Source organism: Manacus vitellinus, unplaced genomic scaffold (assembly GCF_001715985.3).
Source record: "Manacus vitellinus isolate BGI_N305 unplaced genomic scaffold, ASM171598v3 scaffold_0_pilon, whole genome shotgun sequence".
In the NCBI taxonomy this organism is placed as follows: Eukaryota; Metazoa; Chordata; class Aves; order Passeriformes; family Pipridae; genus Manacus; species Manacus vitellinus.
The window spans coordinates 11,567,769-11,585,543 of record NW_021938789.1 but is presented as its reverse complement, the minus strand read 5'-3'; the positions used below and the strand labels follow the sequence as shown (position 1 = coordinate 11,585,543).

General features: G+C 37.9%; 1 protein-coding gene across 3 annotated transcripts in view; it reads left to right on the top strand.

Moving 5' to 3' along the window:
• KCNIP4 (potassium voltage-gated channel interacting protein 4) overlaps positions 1-17,775 on the top strand; it is a 415,466-nt gene that overhangs the window by 58,608 nt on the left and 339,083 nt on the right. The window lies entirely within an intron of this gene.

Here is a 17,775-nt window from a genome sequence, read left to right as displayed (position 1 = left end):
TTACTTGAGAAAGAGCAGGCTTTCAGGAGATGAAGGTATTTAATCAAGGATTTGGGTTTGTTTTCTTTTTTTTTTTCCTGATGAATTTGTCATTCTCTTATGTGCATTTAATGACAGTCTGATGCAGACTGGAGAACAACATGGGATTTTTCACGGTATTTAACTGCTAATATAACTAATTTAACTGCTAAATAACATGTATTTAACTGCTTTGTAACTCTGATTTCCTATTGACTTTTTGTCTTGGATTGTTTGTGGTTTAAGCAGAAGTTTCTCTGCTTTAGTTTGAAAGCTATGTAAACCATGCTGTTAACTAATGTACCTGTTATATCCTTCTTTCCCATTTCCTTGACGTAAATTATACTTAGCCAGTTCATTCTAAACTGTTTATCTTCACTGAGCTATAATCTACAGGGCAGCAATTGGGTATGAGTTAAAGAGAGACAACTTTTCTAGAAATGATGTTATGTTAAGAAATAACTTACACACAACAAGTCAAGCAAAGGTGGTTGCAATACAAAGGAAATAAAAAGTCACTCAGTCCTTTTTCCTTTGTTTTCCTTATCATGTATCTTCTATAATTTGTTTTGTCTTTACCCTTGCCATGCAACTCCCTCACACTAATAAATTTCTGTAAGGAATTCCACCATATAGCCTTAGCACTGCTCTTTCACCATCATAGGGCTTTGAGTGTTCTTGCTGGTACAGTAAAGTATGATGATGCTAGAGGTAGAAATATTGATTTATATTTTTCATGGGGTTTTTGTGTTACTAATTTTTCTTTATTATATATAGTATTGTATTTAGGAATGTGATTAAACCCAACATGTTTCAGCTATTCAGATTTAAGCCTGGTAAGAATCAAATTAATTTAACTTGTTTGTACTCATACAAAAAGCATAATCATATTTCAGAGGTATCATCAATTATGTATACAGTTGTAAGCAATATGAAAATAGAGGAACCATGCTTTTTTCTTTTTCCCACTGTATTTTCAACTTTTTATAGTTTCAGTAGCTGGACTGCATCCAGCTGCAGCACCTAATGCAGTTTATAAAACACCTAGAACTGAGCAAGTGTGGTGTAGACTCATAGAGGTGTAGTCACTGAAGAAAATGATCCATTTTAGGGGCCAGAGGGAGCACACTGAAGGAGGGAGCACACTGCAGGATGGGGCTGCAGCCTCACGACACAGGGGGTGTTGTGGGAATTTGGTACAAACATCACTGACAATGTATCAGGCAGGAACATTAACATCAGCAGCAGCTTCTCTAAAATGCAAACTACTAATTGTAACCATCAAACTGGATAGAGAAGTTCTGCAGGTAGGTCACTTCGCAGTAAGAGTAAGATAATACATCCCATCACGTCCTAACCAAGCAGTGTTTTACAGCTGTAGCCAGAGAGGGTAACAGGGTGTGCCTGGTGGACAAGCCTTTCAACAGAAGTGATTTCAACAGAACTTTGCTTAGCCATATGTGGATAGGAGGACTTCTGACTGGGTTTTGTGGCTGAATGATCTTGGGGGAAAGTTGTGACTTGAAGTGAAAAGTCACAACTTTTGTGATAAGAAGTGAAATGACGTGAGTATTATCTAAAAGCAATGTATTTCAACTGCCCTAGGAATCTAGAGGAGAATTTGAGGCAAATGAAAAGTGGCAGTCTCACCTTTGAGGGCTTTAATAGACTTGTGGAAGCAGCCTTACAAGTAGTGCTGTGGAAAGAGGATTTAAAGATAGAGCTGTCACGATTTTTTAGAAGCATCTGCTACAAAAAGACTATAGAGCATATAAAAGCTGTGTGACTCAGCCAGAAACAAGGTGAAAGGCTGTTTTGAGTGAATGATCTGAGAAACGTTTTCTTCAAGGCATTTAAAAGTGTTTTAATAGATAAGAACACAGTGAAAGGATGCTATTGAAGCAGGTAAGTCTTTGCTACAGCAATTTATGCAGTTAAAAGGATTAAGTGTTCCTCTTTTTAGTGCACAAAGATCACGTTTAAATTTTATTTAAAAGGGTACTCTCCTGTTGCAGTTTACTGATTTCAACAGACTGGAAGCTGATCTGTGTTGAGCTACCACCACCTAGTGGTAATAGGGAGATGGTAAAAATAACAAAACCGTGGAGATGCTTTCAAGTGTTTCTGTTAGCTGCTGTGCTTTTGTTGGGTGTTGTGGAATACGCAGGAACAATAAGACGGATGAACTCTGATAGGAAAAAAAACGCGGTAATCCTTTACCAGCTTAATTCTTTATGGATCTCTGTATTTATTTAACTCTGTAGAGAGTTAAATAACTCTCTTGTTAAGGAGAAGTTATTTAATAATTTCTCTCTTAAAAGTATTGTAGATGTAATTATTAGGTAGGACACCAATTTTCTATTGTTACCTGTTTGTTGATTGACTGTAAGTCGATCATTGATGTTTAAAAGAAGGTGAGGTTTCTTCTACCTGTGATGAAAAGTTTTTTTTTTAAATGCAGCTATCTACATTTTATATCTACTCTGTGCTGAATTGATTAAATATATATATTGTTTGATGTGTAGGTATTTGATACACTGTTTAAAAACGCTTTCACTGTTTAATAAAAATCACTTTCAGTATTGTAGACAGTAAGGAATGTGTTACATAATGACTGGAGGTAGGCTAGTGGTGGAGTCCTGGAATTTTGACACCTTCTTGAATGTGTGTGTTCTGCCTGCATCTGTTTCTATATCTTCTTGAGCAATCAATATAGATTCTCCCCTCCTTTACCCCCACCCCAATGCAGCTGGGAGGGAGACTGTGCTCACACCTCCATTAAGCCAACTATTGGGGCTTGGCTTTTTTCCCTTCTCAAATATGTACAGTCATCCTCTTTAATGCTATCTAAAACTGTAATTTTCATGATTTCTTCCTTGTGATAACAGTAGGGGAGGGGTAAAAAAAGGAAGATCTGTCTGAAAGAACTGAGCTTGTCTAGCCTAAAGAAGCTGAGCTGTGGAGGAGAGAGAATGCCATGCTGCTTCTGAATGCCTTGAAAGGGTAATGAGGGAAAAGCTATTGAGTTGAACTGCAGAATTACCCAAGAATAATCTAGCTGTCAATAAATCCAAGTTTCTGACCATTAAGGAGACAAGTGCCTTAAGTGGGCATCTAGTGATAGGGAAAGAAGGATGATTACTTCAGAGGTAGAGTTTGGTATGTTCATGAAAGAAACTGAACATGATCTTTTTTTTAGTAGTAGTTAGGTGCTTAGTTTAGGTGTTTAGTTTAGTAGTCAGTGATCCTGGGAACTCTTCTCTGAACATCTGCCCTGAAACATGGACACAATGTAGTTGCTTTTTGGAAATTTTTGAACATATGTTCATCCATTGTTTTTTGTACCTCTTCTCCACAGTATAGAATCGTCATATCAGAATCTTCATATATATCACTGATAGGTTTCATGTCCTTGTTTTGATTTGTGTCTTCATAGTTTACAGTAAATGAACATGCTTCAAAGCCATGTTGATGTGTCATTGAGCCAGAAGCCACTATGTCTGCATAGCTTTACACTGTACCATATTGAGATGTCTGAGCTATCGGGTATCTCACAAGGTACTACCCCAAGCCAAGCCAACATGCCTGAAAAAATAAGCGAGATAAAAATCCCTTCCACTTCACGCCCAGAAGTGGCCTCCTTCAGCACTGAACTTATCAAACCAAAAGTGTAGAACTGATTGACAATTTTTCTATGTTTATGTTCACCCTGTTTTCTTCACTGTCCCACAAATGGTGTGCATGGTGTCTTCTTGGAAGGGCTTTGGTTTCTTTGTGATGCCTGTCAAAACATGAACAACTTATCTTCCCTTTCTGTATGCTGTGACTATTTCTGAAAAAGAATTACAGTTTCTTTTACCATCTTAAGTACTTGGATGGCTGCTATGAGCCAGAAAGGTATGTGATCTTTGATGTCTTTTTATAAGTTCTTTTAGAAAAATAGTGCCAAAAGTCATTAGTTGCTTTAAACTTACCTAACTTTTAAGAACATGATTTTTTACAGAAATTCATAGCTGTTGTCTTTCAATTTTATTGTTATATTTTTAATGTAAATACATATAGTGTTTTGTAAAAATTCAGGTATGTTATGTAAATATTCAGGTATGTTATGTAAATATGAAATTGCATAATAAAAAAGTGAGGAAGAGATTATCGTCCAAGTGCACAGACTGAGCACGCAAAAACTATGTGCTGTAGTTTGAATTAAATGGCAGCTTTATTTCTTGAAGTAGAAAAAAACAGTTATCTTTTTTGACAAATGTCAACATAAAATAAAATTATATTTCACTCAGAAGCTGCTTTCTTTGATTACAAATTGTTCTATGTGTTAGGTATTTTGCTGCCTTGTTAGATTAAATGGTTTTTGACTCCATGTTCAGGAAAGGCTTCTTCTGGTAACTCTCCATTCTCTGTTCTGAATTTTAGACTTGTTACTAGCACAAATAAACATGTGGCTACTTGGTTGGACAACTCTTAGGGGTTTCAATGTAATTCCCCTGAGATTTCTCTCTAAATAAAAGTCTTGTTTGCTTTCATGAGGAACACAAATACCAAGGTTTTTTTTACTTTGAAGTTATCAGTATTCTTCAGGTGATGGATTTTATCAAATCCAGTAGTGTTGTGCAGAAGTAAAAAAAAAAAAAAAAAAAAAAAGAGGATAAGATAAAATACATACTGTGTTTGAAATTCTTTCTTTTGAACATCTAATGAAAAATTTGAGCCGAAATGCAGTTGTATGATGCTAGTTTAGGCAAAATGGTATGATGTGGTCTGGCTTTCTCTCCCTTCCTCCCTTTCTTTCTTTTTCTAGAACTAATTACTAGTATCTTGCATGAAGGAATTGTAATGTTTTTAAATGATACATTGTTCTTTAGTGTCTTATTATATTGAATTAATTATGATACTCTCCATCTCTTAAGAGTTTTATCTACTGTCATATTACAAAGTGGGAATTTGAAGAAGTAACAAAATGTTTTTTTGGGCGTTACTGTGCCCATGGGGTTCCACGTCTCACTGTGTTAGGTGCTTCTCACGGTGCCAGTTACACACATCACACTTCATTCCCCCTCTGACTGAACTAGAGTGGTGTGCTGATATGCATGGTCAGAAGGTAGCAGATGAGGACATATCAGTGTCTGTTGGAGGCACCAATGGTGGCTTGACATCATACCAAAGATAGGAAGAAGGGGCTTACATTTTTTTTATTTTTTTTTTTATTTCTGGAAGACTTTTAACTATTGTCTGGATCCAGATAGTGATAATGTTGTGCTCTCTGATATTACAGAGTGGTCTTACTCCTAGTTTTCTCCCCTCAACATCAGGAACTGTAGTGATATGACAAGGAATAATGGTTCAAACTCAAAGAGCAGAAATTTAAGTTAGATATACAGAATAAATTCTTTACTGTGCAGGTGGTGAGGCAACAGGTTGCCCAGAGAAGCCCTGGATGCCCTACCCCTGGAAGTGTTTAAGGTCAGTTTGGGTGGGTTATTGAGCAACCTGCTCTAGTGGGAAGTGTCCCTGCCCATGGCAGGGGGATTGGAACTAGATGATCTTTAAGGTCCCTTCCAATGCAAATAATTCTGTGATTCTATGAACACTGTCATGTGCTGACCACACGCCTGAATTCTTGTTCTCCTTTGATCATCTTAAATGAATCCTTTTTCTATTTTTCCATTGTTTTTTAACCAAAATAATAGAGTATAACTGAGCTCTATTCCACCATTTTTGCCACAACTTTATAGTCTCCTAATCTCTCCTCCTTTGTGATGCCTCTCAAGGCCCTTTTATGTGCTTGTAAATGTACTTCAGTAATTTCCAACACAGTGAATTGGGGTAGCTTGACTGATGCCTCCTGTGCTCAGTTTGCTTGATGGCCCTGATGGCAGTGAAAAGGTGTGTGATTGAATTACGTAAGGATCTGTGAAGTAGAAGGGCCTCTCTCCATCACATTGGAGTGAAATAATTTGTCCTTTACAAATGGCAAATGGTAAGAATTTAGGCATGCCACATATGATGATTACTAATACAGGAATGAGTTGTACCAGCAGTACCTCCAGTTCTTTGTGAAAGTTGGAATCAACTTTCATGCAGTCAAACAGATAAAAGTTGGAGAGGTCTGGCTGATAAATGTAATGGGTCCCAAGCTCTTTCCCCCTCAACAGTCTTATTTCTACTAGACTGCATGGATTCAGTGTTATTTATATTTAGATTTATAATAGGTTAAAAGATAAGAGTGAATGACTAAAACAGCATTCCATGACTGAACTTGTAGTTCTTGGAAATAGTTTATTAATTAATAGCTTTGCTTACAGGAACATACTTTCTTAAAACATTTGTGACCAATTAAATGTTCTTTATTCTGGAAACAGAGCACAAATTTAGGTCAGCATACAATAAAAGGAGCCCTTTAGATGGCACCCCTTAGCACTGTGTACCATGTGGCAGACTCTATTTGAAGTTGCTATAATTTCATCTGATACCTTGAGTGAAAATTTGTCTGTAAGGGTAATCGTCTGGCCTAGTGCTCTCAGTTTTTTACCCCCTTAGTAATTACATGAGCTTTCACAAGAAATGTTGGCTGTGTGGTCTGTCTACTCAAAGCTGTGTGAGAGGTGAGATCCAAGCTGCAGAAATCATTGTGACTGCCAGAATAAATCTAACCTTTGCCTGGAATGTTCTCTCCAATGCTTTTCATTTCTATTGCTGCTGAGCTCTTATGAAGGAGAGGAAAACCTGGTCTATTGACTTGATTTTTAGAGAGGGAAGATGTGGTTTGGTTTTTCAACAACTAAAATTGTGAGTGCAAAGCAATTAAAACATTTTGTTGTTTGTTTGTAATAGCCTTCCTATAGCAAGATAGGCATTCGTGCTTATTATCAGAACAGGATTTTCTGGTATCAACTTAAGATGTTTTGTGATATCTGTTGAGCCCAAACCTGGTCTGATTTTTGTCCAGACAATGCTTTATTATTGAAAAATGCCTGGCACCTTGAAACCCTATCCATGAAAAATTATTTCTGCTGTTTTATTACTACCATTCCACCTATTCTCAGCTTGGGAGAAGATATTCTCAGGCCAGCAGGGTCTAAGCATGGTACTTGTGTGACTGGTAGAAAGGTAGAACATTCCCTGAAAAGGTTAAGAATTAAGAGTGAGAGAGAATCATTTTCAGAGTCTTTCAGGATAAAGAAAGCAAGTGGTATTCTACCCAGTCCCTGCACTGATGACCATGAATGAGGCTTGTCTTGGAGCTTGTCTTGTTACTTTCAACACTCTGGAGTTTTGTCCTTCAAGGAGCTAATTATTTTAATATATCTCTGTTAGATCTCACTTCTTCCTGAAAAGAAAGCTGAGATTTCTTACAACTTAGATTGTGCTCTTAATAGAGAGATTATTGTGATGTCTTGGGCCAGTGAATGTTTAGAGTGACACCTTTCTTTAAAGGACCAGCTGTTGGGAAAAGATCTGAACCAGAAGTGTACATGGTCATCCCTTTTTAGGCTCTGTTGACTAAACTTCATCTGAAGTTGGGATAAGTAACAAAGTAACTTGAACACTTGGGACCTAACAGCATTTGCCCTTACAGGTACATAGTTCTGATATATAACCCTCATATATTTAACAAAGCTCAGGTAAACACACAAATATGGTAGCCTGCAGGAACAAACTATGTTTGTGTGTGTAGAAATATTAAATATAACTGCATTGATTAAAAGCCTACTGTTAATTTTCTGATAAGCAAAATGGAGTTTTGGCAATGTATGATGATAATTTTATATTAACCTTCCTGCCTTTGTAAATGGATTAAAAAGAAAAAAAAATGAAGCTCAAAATCTTTATTCAGGACACAGATTATTCTTATAAATATAATTATGACTTAATTTATGAGGATATCTTTGAGTATTTATTCCTAACCCGTGATGAGGGATTGCATGAAATTGCATGCTGGCCCCTTGAGACCCAAATCACACTTTGATGGTTTTTTTCCCCCAATAAAGTTTACTTCAGTATTCATTATGGAATTTATTCTTTTATTTGTTTGTTTGTTTTATTTTTTTCCTAAGCTTTCAGGTGTGTTGTTTTTTGTTTTTTTTTTTCATTACTACCCTTTTGAAATTCAGGAGCATGAAGAATTGGTCAGTCAGATACAGGTTTTTATATAAAGTTTTATTATTTTCATGGTATTTTCTGGAGTAGGAAGGTACAAAGAGAATAAGCCTGCCTTTTGCTTAAATCCATGTACAGTAAACTATGCACAGCAGCAGATATTTCTGAATAAATGTCTCAAGACCAGAGATTATGTACCTCGTCAGCTGCTTGGCTTTGTTATATTTATTCAATGGTTGTGGGATGGTTTGGCAGTTAGCTGTTATTCTGTTTTGTGAGTTCTTATGGTGTTGCTTGTTTTTCTGCTGCAAAGCTCCAACTACTGCCAAAGTCCGCCACCCTCTAAGAAGTCCTCAGTTGTTCTCCTCTCATTGCAAAACAAAGCCTCATTTTAGTACTTTTTAAGAAATCGAAAATCAGCTGTTAGGCATGGAGCTGCTGTATGGTACAGCACAATCCAAACAGCAAGTGACAGCTTCCAAGGAGGTATCTGAATATGAACCTAGTATGCTGTGCTCCTGTGAGTACCTGGTGCTAAGTGGTGGTTTGTATTTGATTAAGCAGCCGTTTTCCGGAGTGGAGAAACCCATCCTTTGGAAGTCATGAGGGCAAAACTTTCTTCTGCATATTTTTGTTTTAATTTCCCAAGTGTGTACTTGAGTGAAGGATTCAGACTCACACCTCTTTCATACAGAGTTAGTACTAGACTAGAAATTTAGCACATGTAGTGCAGACAATTGAAACTGTTCTTCTGTTAATTTATTGCATGTACATTTTGATAAACAATTCTGTAGCCTTGATTTTTGCAGTCAGTCCAAGTAGGGCTCAAAAAGCCTTGGAGGTAGGATACAGCCCACTTCAATGAAGTAACCTGTCTTTCCCCCTCTCCTCAAATTGTCCTGAAGTCTTTTATCCTCCCATGTCCTACTCCAGAACCGATTCACAGGCACCAAAGAAGTCACCAAAACTTCTTCCTCTTTATCCTTGACTCCCCTCCTGTATGTTGAGTCATCTTGGGGACCTCACTTTCTCCAAAACTGGCTTCTTCTGAGTTTGGGGAGAACTTTGAAAGGTCTGGGGTAAGCTGCATAATTCACACACTAACAGTACGTGATTTGGGAGTTAGATGACAGATTTGATGGGGGCAAGGGAGGAATAGGTATACGGCAGGACTAGTCCCAGGCAATCATAACTTCAGTGCTTGCTGAGCCCATGAGACCAGTAACATTAGACCTCAACCCCTTCAATCTCTTTATTGTTATCTTTCATTGTGCTTTAAGGGGATTTTGAGCATTAATGTGTCCTGTGAGCCTTCGTAGATTGAGGTTTTACCCATTGCTACATTTACCTTCCAGCACAGTCATGGTTTGCTACAGAAGTATTACTTTGGGAGATTTTTTTAAATGGTATACTCGTGTAGTCAAGTGTCCGAGTAATGATATATCTAAAGATATAACGATTTGGGTAATCTTGTTAATATGCATGATGGGCTTCTTCAGAAGAAATTGAAAGTCAGATAGGAATAGTTTCAAAGGAGTCATTGCTGCCTTAATGTGTTAGTGATCCATATATAATGGAGTCCCTCCATAGTCACTGACAGGTGTCCTAATGGTCTCAGTACTGAAAAATTGATGTAGCTCCTCTTTCATTTTAATCTTAACTCATACCTCTTCCTTAAGTAAAACTGCACAGTAAGACTAAAAAATTATGTGAAACTTGAGGCCATAGGTAAGGTAACAAATGCATAAGTTCATAGGTGTGTTGGAGCAAAGTGAAAGCTTTCAGAAGACTTCAACCTAATTAATAGTAACTGAAATGTGGAAACCTTGTGGAGTTCAGCTGTATTAATTTTATTCTTATTTTTGTTGTAGGGTTTGTAACATGACAGTGCACACAATAAAAGCAGGGTGACTTTTTTACCTTATTATCTGAGATAAAAAGCAGAAACAAACAATATTAAATAGAGGATATTCAATTAATAGGCATCAAACTTATCTTGAATTTAAAATTTTAAAATGTATAAAATACTAAAAATTTAGGGTGTATTTAAAAATCAGTATTTTTAAAGAAAGCATCAGCAGATTTCTCTTTTTGTACATGAGATATCAGATATTATACTGGAGACCGATACTTCATCCACTCTGAGATGTGTACTTATCTCTCACGTTCTCAGTCTTAATCTTATATTTAACTGTGAAAAGTGAAATTATTTGAATGAGAGAGAACAAATGACTCTCCAGACCAACCTGGTAACTTTATGACTAGAGATTTTGCTTGTGTGGATGAAATGTGGAATGAAATGATTGTCCAAAGGAGGCAGAGAAGTGATGTTTTGAGTTTACTTTCCATATAACCATTGTTTTTCTTACCTGTCATTAAAAACAGCTCCTTGATCTTTCTGCAAATCTATAATTCCTCCAATTCATGCTGGTATCAAAACTAGATGTCATTTAAAGATGTAGGACGAGTTGGTAAAATGAATAGCAACAAATTGCTGGAGTCACATGGTTGTTTTTTAGCAGTGTAAAATTGCCAAACTGCTCAGTACACTGTATGACTTCTTGCTTAAACTGACTCCAGTGCTAAAGTAATGAGAGAAAGTAAAAACGGTCTTTAACAACATTTCAGAAACTACAGACTAATAAATCTGATGTATAGAATAAAAAAAAGTGGAAGTGATTAGACAAGTAAAAATGTGCTGCAAAGGGAAAGAATAAATATTACTTTTATAGAGAGAAGTTGCACACTAGAGTGCAATTAAATTAGGGTAGAATTTAGGGCAGGCTTTCAGATAAACTTGCTATAACTGATGGAAGTATGATAAGCGCTTGAAGAAATCTTAGATAAATCTTCTCACTAAATATTTTTAGTGGAATAACAGGGAAGGTGCACTTGTAGACCAGTAAGAGACCAAATAAAAGAAAAAAGAAAAAGAATTAATAGGAAAGGATTTATTTTTTTTTTCACATTAAAAATTTTTCTGGGAGAGAAGGTGAATGGTAAAATAACAATTTTGTTGAAGTTCCCTGTGTTAATCACCCTATTTAAATCTAAAACTCAGTAGACATACTGGTAGAAGATTGCAGATCTTAATAATTACAAAGTTGAAAAAAAGAATAAAATTACTATTATAGATTATGCAAATGGCTAATAGATATATTCAGAATTAGACACTCTTAGTTGTGGATGCATGCATATGCTTGAAAACCTTGATGGAAAGGAAACTTGTAAAAAAAATATTACTGCTGCTCTTCATAAATTGTGTCCACTTGTTTCAGAAAGGATGTGATTAATCAGAAGGGCGTAAGAGGGCATATGGGGAGAGGGGGGCTTGTTTTGTTTGGTTGGTTTGTTTGTTATTTGTGGTGGTGGTGTTATTGTTTGTTTTGGGTTTTTTTTTAATGGGATGGTGTTCATGTGAGGAGAAATTAAAGTTTAGAACACTGCTTGGAAAACAAATGTCAAGATAATGGACACTGGCATATAAATGGAGTGATGAAAGCAAATAGGGAAGATTTTCCAGTCTTCCCTGGGATGGACAAGTCGGAATAAATAATTAAAATATCAAGTGCCAGATATAAATAGTTTTTCACACAATGCTTAATTAAATGTGGAAGTTCACATCTGCTAACAATGTTATTAATAACTTCAAAAGCCATTAGACAAGTTCAAGGAAGAAAAAGGCATTTAGGTGCTATTGAAAACAGTGATTTATTGAAACTCTTTTACCCTTAAGCAATAGATAACTGATGATGGAAGGCTACACAAGATGAAGTAATGCTGTTTATTTGCCCTGATTTCTCTTTTGAAACCTTATATGGAAATCTTTGATCAAGTTCCAAATTTATATAATTCTTAATATTTTTATCATAGATTTGCTTACTCTCTCCTGTGTGTGACCTTTTGTTTACTTATTAACTCATCCAGGTCCAGGAAAGGGGTTCCAGTTGAAGGTCTCAAACCATACACTCAAATTACTTGTGGTTCCTTGGTCCTTCCTGTGTTGTGTATGTAGGTATGTTTGGAAATCTGCTCTTGGCTGAAAATCACAGCCCCGAAATATTATTATAGCATCTAGCTTTCCATGGGTTTAGCTGCAGAGTTAAGAGATGTGATCTTACCAGCATCTCCACAGACGGATGTCCATATTCACCATGTCTTTAAAAGCCTGTCATGTAGAATAGCTGGCAACTATGGGGTCTCAAACTGTGTATTTTACATTTTTGCTGATGTTGGCCTGAATTAGCACTTTCTGCTGTGTTGGTGCTGATATGCATGCAGGATTTGGCATATACCCTGTAAGCTCTTGACACTCCCTACCCTGAAGATCCTTCTTGGTATTTTGCTTCCTCTGGTTTTATCTGTCTGAAAACAACAGAGGGAAAACATAGAACAAATTACTAACTTCGACTACTGTATAAAAGTGTTAATTTTGATCATTTTATAGATCAATAAAATAAGTATGGGCGTGACTATAGCTTAGTAGATAGGACATGAGTTCAAGTACTTGGCTTTTAACTCCTTTAAATACAGCCATGCACCATGCCTGAAGCTGGCAATATCTGCAGGCCTATTTTGCCTGGGGAGTGCAGACCCAAACTGGGACTGCATTTACCAGCCTCTTCACTTCCTATGTTTTCTTTTTTTATGACTTTCCTTTATTTTTCAATGAATAAAAAGTTACAAATATTAACTTCCTTTCATCATAAGACTTCAGTGGTTTAAGAGATAAGATCTCCAGGAGACCCTCATGCTTTCAAATGATAATCAGAAGACGACACATTGTGATTCTTTTATATATATTTTTTAATATGATTCTTGACTTTTCAGGCTCCTGTGCAACCCAAAAATGGAATACAAAATGCAATATGAGAAATGAAAGTCTTTATTGCTGCTCTCAAAATAATTGTTATTCATGATGACATTCTATTTCATGAACCTTGAAATTAATTTTAATTCCTTGATTATAAAGACTGTTAAGAGAATATGCATTTTGTTATCGATGCATATATACTAGCTAGCTTTTCACTGACCTTGAGCAAACCCTTAGCTGACACATGATTTTAATTCCCTTGAAATACATCAGAAAAGTTAGATTACTCCCCATGCTCGACTTTAGCCTGTCCATAAAATGAGCAATGAATATTTGCTCGTTTGTGAATAGCCCCTAAATGAGGCCAGTGCATCTCACTGATTTCCACCAACCCCCATCTGCCTGAGTTTTTAAAATTTTTATGGGAGTATATAAAGGAAAGAGACATAAGCTATCTGAGAATAATGATAATAATAAAAAAAAATGTGAAGTGTAAATGGAAGACTAGTACTTTCTCATAATATAGTCCTTTGCATGTCATGTTTTGCCCTGGCTGCAGCATGACGCACCTAACTGCGTGCTATTTCCAGAGAGGAACACTAATACTGACATACCACAAAGCCTGGGTAATTTAATTATGGACAGCCTGTTCTGCAGCAATGCTAGAAGAAAATAAAAGTGAATGAGTTTCGTGTTACTTACTAACAGAAAGAGGCAGCCATCTGAAATGCATGCATGGTTATTTCAGAAGTGTTTAGCAGATACGTAATGTGACTGCTATGATACAAACTCATCTAAAGATAAAATGTAAGTTGGATAAGTATATAATGTGCAATTACTAAAATTCCAGCAAAACAGACTAGTAGATAAAATCCTCATTAATGCTATTTAAAGTGTAATCAGCATTAAAAATATGCATTTGCAAACTTTAATATTTTAGTCTTTGGAAATGTTAGGTCTGATGCCTTAAGCCCCTAATGTTTTTTTATTTTTCTAATATTTGTAAGACTTGTAAGTTTTATAAGTAGTGGAAGTAGATTTTAAAAGCAGCAACCTCTTCCCCCCCCCCCCTTTTTGTCCCTTGCCCCCTTTCCCTTTCTCTAGCACCCTTGTTTATACATTCCTTAACCCTCTTACCCCATTCTATGATCCCTATATCACTCATAGCCCCAAATCCAATAGCAATGTTTACTCTCTTGTCAAGGCAAGATTGTTGGCAGAACAGCATATCAGGGCCTAAACCACAGAATACCGTCAAGAATTAGGTAACTATGTACCCTTTGTGCTCTGATGAAGACAAAGATGGGATGAACAGAGGGTCCTGAAATACACCCCAGACCCATTTTAAGGGGGTGGACCCGGGACGGACCAGAGGAAAGGCCGCAGGGTGGGCACATCTGGGATTGGATGGATGGTATAAAATGTAACCTCTCAGGCACGGCCTGCGCGCATCGTGTAACATCTTAGCCTTGGCAAAATAAACCCTTTCTTATCTCACCCCTAATTAACTGCTCTGGAGATTTTTTTCAGCACCAAAATTTCACGGCAACAGGTCTTACGACATCCAGCTTAATTTTGACTGCTTAGAATTGTAGAATTTCTGGAGTCCTATTAGGTGGCCCTGGTTAAAGCCAGCTTTCATGGTTTCTATTGCTAGCTGCATATAAAGAAGTAGGTTTTTGGTCACTCAGAAAAGGAATTTGAAAAACTTTATTTTTCGTTGTTACTTGACTGCTTCGTTTTAAAGTTTGAAGGTTATGCTTAATTTTCACATGTGGCAACTGGTGGCTCCTGCCCTCCCTGCCCTGCCCTTTTCATAATCTTCTTCATGGGTTTATCCACTAGGGATAGAATTCTTTGTGCTTTTTACAACAAAGCATTCTATCTTTGCTTGTTACAATTCAGTGTAGGATAGGTCAATCACATGTTTCCTATTAGGCTGGAGAAACTGAGGCAGGAACCAAATCTGTAGAAATAATAGTCATTGTTTATGAAGTGCTTTGCTACATTTGAAAGGTACAGAAAAGTAGAAAAGTTCACCTCCACTTAAGTTCCTTATTTATTTAAGTTCCATATACACGAATGCTACTTGAAGGTGACCTGATGAAATTTGACTACCCAGGCTGCTTGTTTTATGTCAAATTGAATGATGCTGGGAAAGCTGTTTCAAAACAAATTTGGTATAAATCCCTCTCTCTACCCCATCCTTGAGAAATACAGCACAGAAGAGAAGCTGTCAGATTTTATTGATTTCTATGAACTTTCTTATGGTTTGGTATTCACACCACTCAGTACTCTCATTATCTGTTAAATGTTCTTTAACTGTTGCCTGTCACAACACTGAAAATGGGAAACAAGTGCTTGAAGGAGAACAGGATGGGCAGAAAAAACAAGCTGCTCAGCATCACCTAAACTTGCTTTTAACTCCTTTTGGCCTTTGTGTAGGATTTTAATTTAGGTCTTTATGAGCTAGACATTTTGTTTGGTAGACTAAGCTTAGCAGCTTCTGCTGTCTGACTTGAACTAGGTAAAACAAAAGAAGATGCTATCAACATAAGACTATAGTTTTAAAATTAATCACTCAATTCTGGTAAATCTAGGATTGTGTATGTGTGTGTATATATATAAATATATAATTTTTTTGGTTTAAATTGCTAAAATTTCTCTAAAACCAAGTTGTGAATTCTTAAGCATTAAAAATACAGAGGCATATAGAAGCTTCTTTTAATCTTTCTCTGAAGATCTGATTCATAACATGGTATTGGCAGTTCTGGAATTCAGACAGTAGGCAGATATTCAAAGGAGATGCTGTCTAGGGAGATTTCTCTGCTTGCCCTCTCCAGTTCCATCTTAAACTTCATTATTTAATCTTTTTATCTCTCTTACTTTTTCTTCACCATGTTAGAAGGATAATAGATAGAAAGACAGGCATATAAGTACGCAGTACAGAATTTCACCTGGGGTAAAAAAAAGAACTGTGAGGAAGAGTCAAACTAGAGCTTTATGTATTACAAGCTTTTGCAAAAATATGAGGTTTATTGTCATAGAATCATAGAATGGCTTGGGTTGGACCTTAAAGATCATCTAATTTTAAGAACAGTGCTGCATCCAGTTGGCAGCCGGTCACTAGTGGTGTCCCCCAGGGATCAGTGTTGGACCCAGTTCTATTTAATATCTTTACTGATGATCTGGATGAGGGGATTGAGTGTACCATTAGCAGATTTGCAGATGACACCAAGTTGAGGGGGAGTGTTGATTTGCTGGAAGGCAGGAGGGCTCTGCAGAGGGACCTGGACAGACTGAAGAGTTGGACTGATTCCAGCAGGATGAAGTTCAACAAGGCCAAGTGCCGGGTCCTGCACTTTGGCCACAACAACCCCATAGAGGGCTATGAGCTGGGGGCAGAGTGGCTGAAGAGCAGCCAGGCAGAAAGGGATCTGGGAGTTTGGATTGACAGGAAGCTGAACATGAGCCAGCAGTGTGCCCAGGGGGCCAAGAAGGCCAATGGCATCCTGGCCTGGATCAGGAACTGAGTGGCCAGCAGGACCAGGGAAGTGATTCTTCCCCTGTACTCAGTGCTGGTGAGGCCACACCTCAAGTACTGTGTCCAGTTCTGGGCCCCTCAGCTCAGGAAGGACATGGAGGGGCTGGAGCAGGTCCAGAGAAGAGCAACAAGGCTGGTGAACAGATTCGAGCACAAGACCTATGAGGAGAGGCTGAGGGAGCTGGGGCTGTTCAGCCTGGAGAAGAGGAGGCTCAGGGGAGACCTCATCACTCTCTGCAACTCCCTGACAGGAGATTGTAGCCAGGTGGGTGTCAGTCTCTTCTCCCAGGCAAATGGCAGTAGGTCAAGAGGGCATGGTCTCAAGCTCTGCCAGGGGAAGTTTAGGTTGGATATTAGGAAGAAATTTTTTACAGATAGAGTAATCAGACATGGGAATGGGCTGCCCAGGGAGGTGGTGGATTCACCATCCCTGGAGGTTTTTAAGATGAGACTGGATGTGGCACTTAGTGCAATGGTCTAGTAACCACAACGGTGTTGGATCAAGGGTTGGACTTGATGATCTCAGAAGTCTTTTCCAAACCGGTTCATTCTATGATTCTGTGGGCAGCAATGCCATGCAGTAGGTCAAATTGTTCTGGGCTCCATCCAACCTGGCTTTCAACACTTGCAGGAATGGGGCAACCACAACTTCTCTGGGCAACTGGTTCCAGTGCCTCATCACCCTTACAGTAAAGAATTTCTTACTAACATCTAATCTAAATATCTCCTCTTTTAGTTTAAAACCATTCCCCCTTGTCCTATCACTATCTGCCCATGTATAAAGTCACTCTCCCTCTTTTTATAAGCCCGCTTTAAGTATTGGAAGGTTGCAATGAGGTGTTCCCAAAGCTTTCTCCAGGCTGAACAATCCCAACTCTCAACCTGTTTTCATAGGAGAGTTTTTCTAGCCCTCTGATAATTTTTGTGGCCTCCTATGGACCTGTTCCAGGTCTTTCTTGTGCTGAGGACCCCAGAACTGGATGCAGTACTCCAGGTGGGGTCTCACGAGGGCAGAATAGAGGGGGAAGAAACACCTTCCTCAGCTTGCTGGCCATGCTGCTTTTGATGCAGCCCAGGATGTGGTTGGCCTTCTGGGCTGTGAGTTCACACTGTTGGCTCATGTCCAGCTTTTTATCCAGCAGAACCCTAAATCCTTCTCTGCAGGGCTGTTTTCACTGAGTTCTTCTCCCAGTCTATACTCATGTCTGGGATTGCCCCAGCCCAGCTGTAGCACCTTGCCCTTGGATTTGCTGAACTTCTGGAGGTTCCCATGGGCTCACTTCTCAAACTT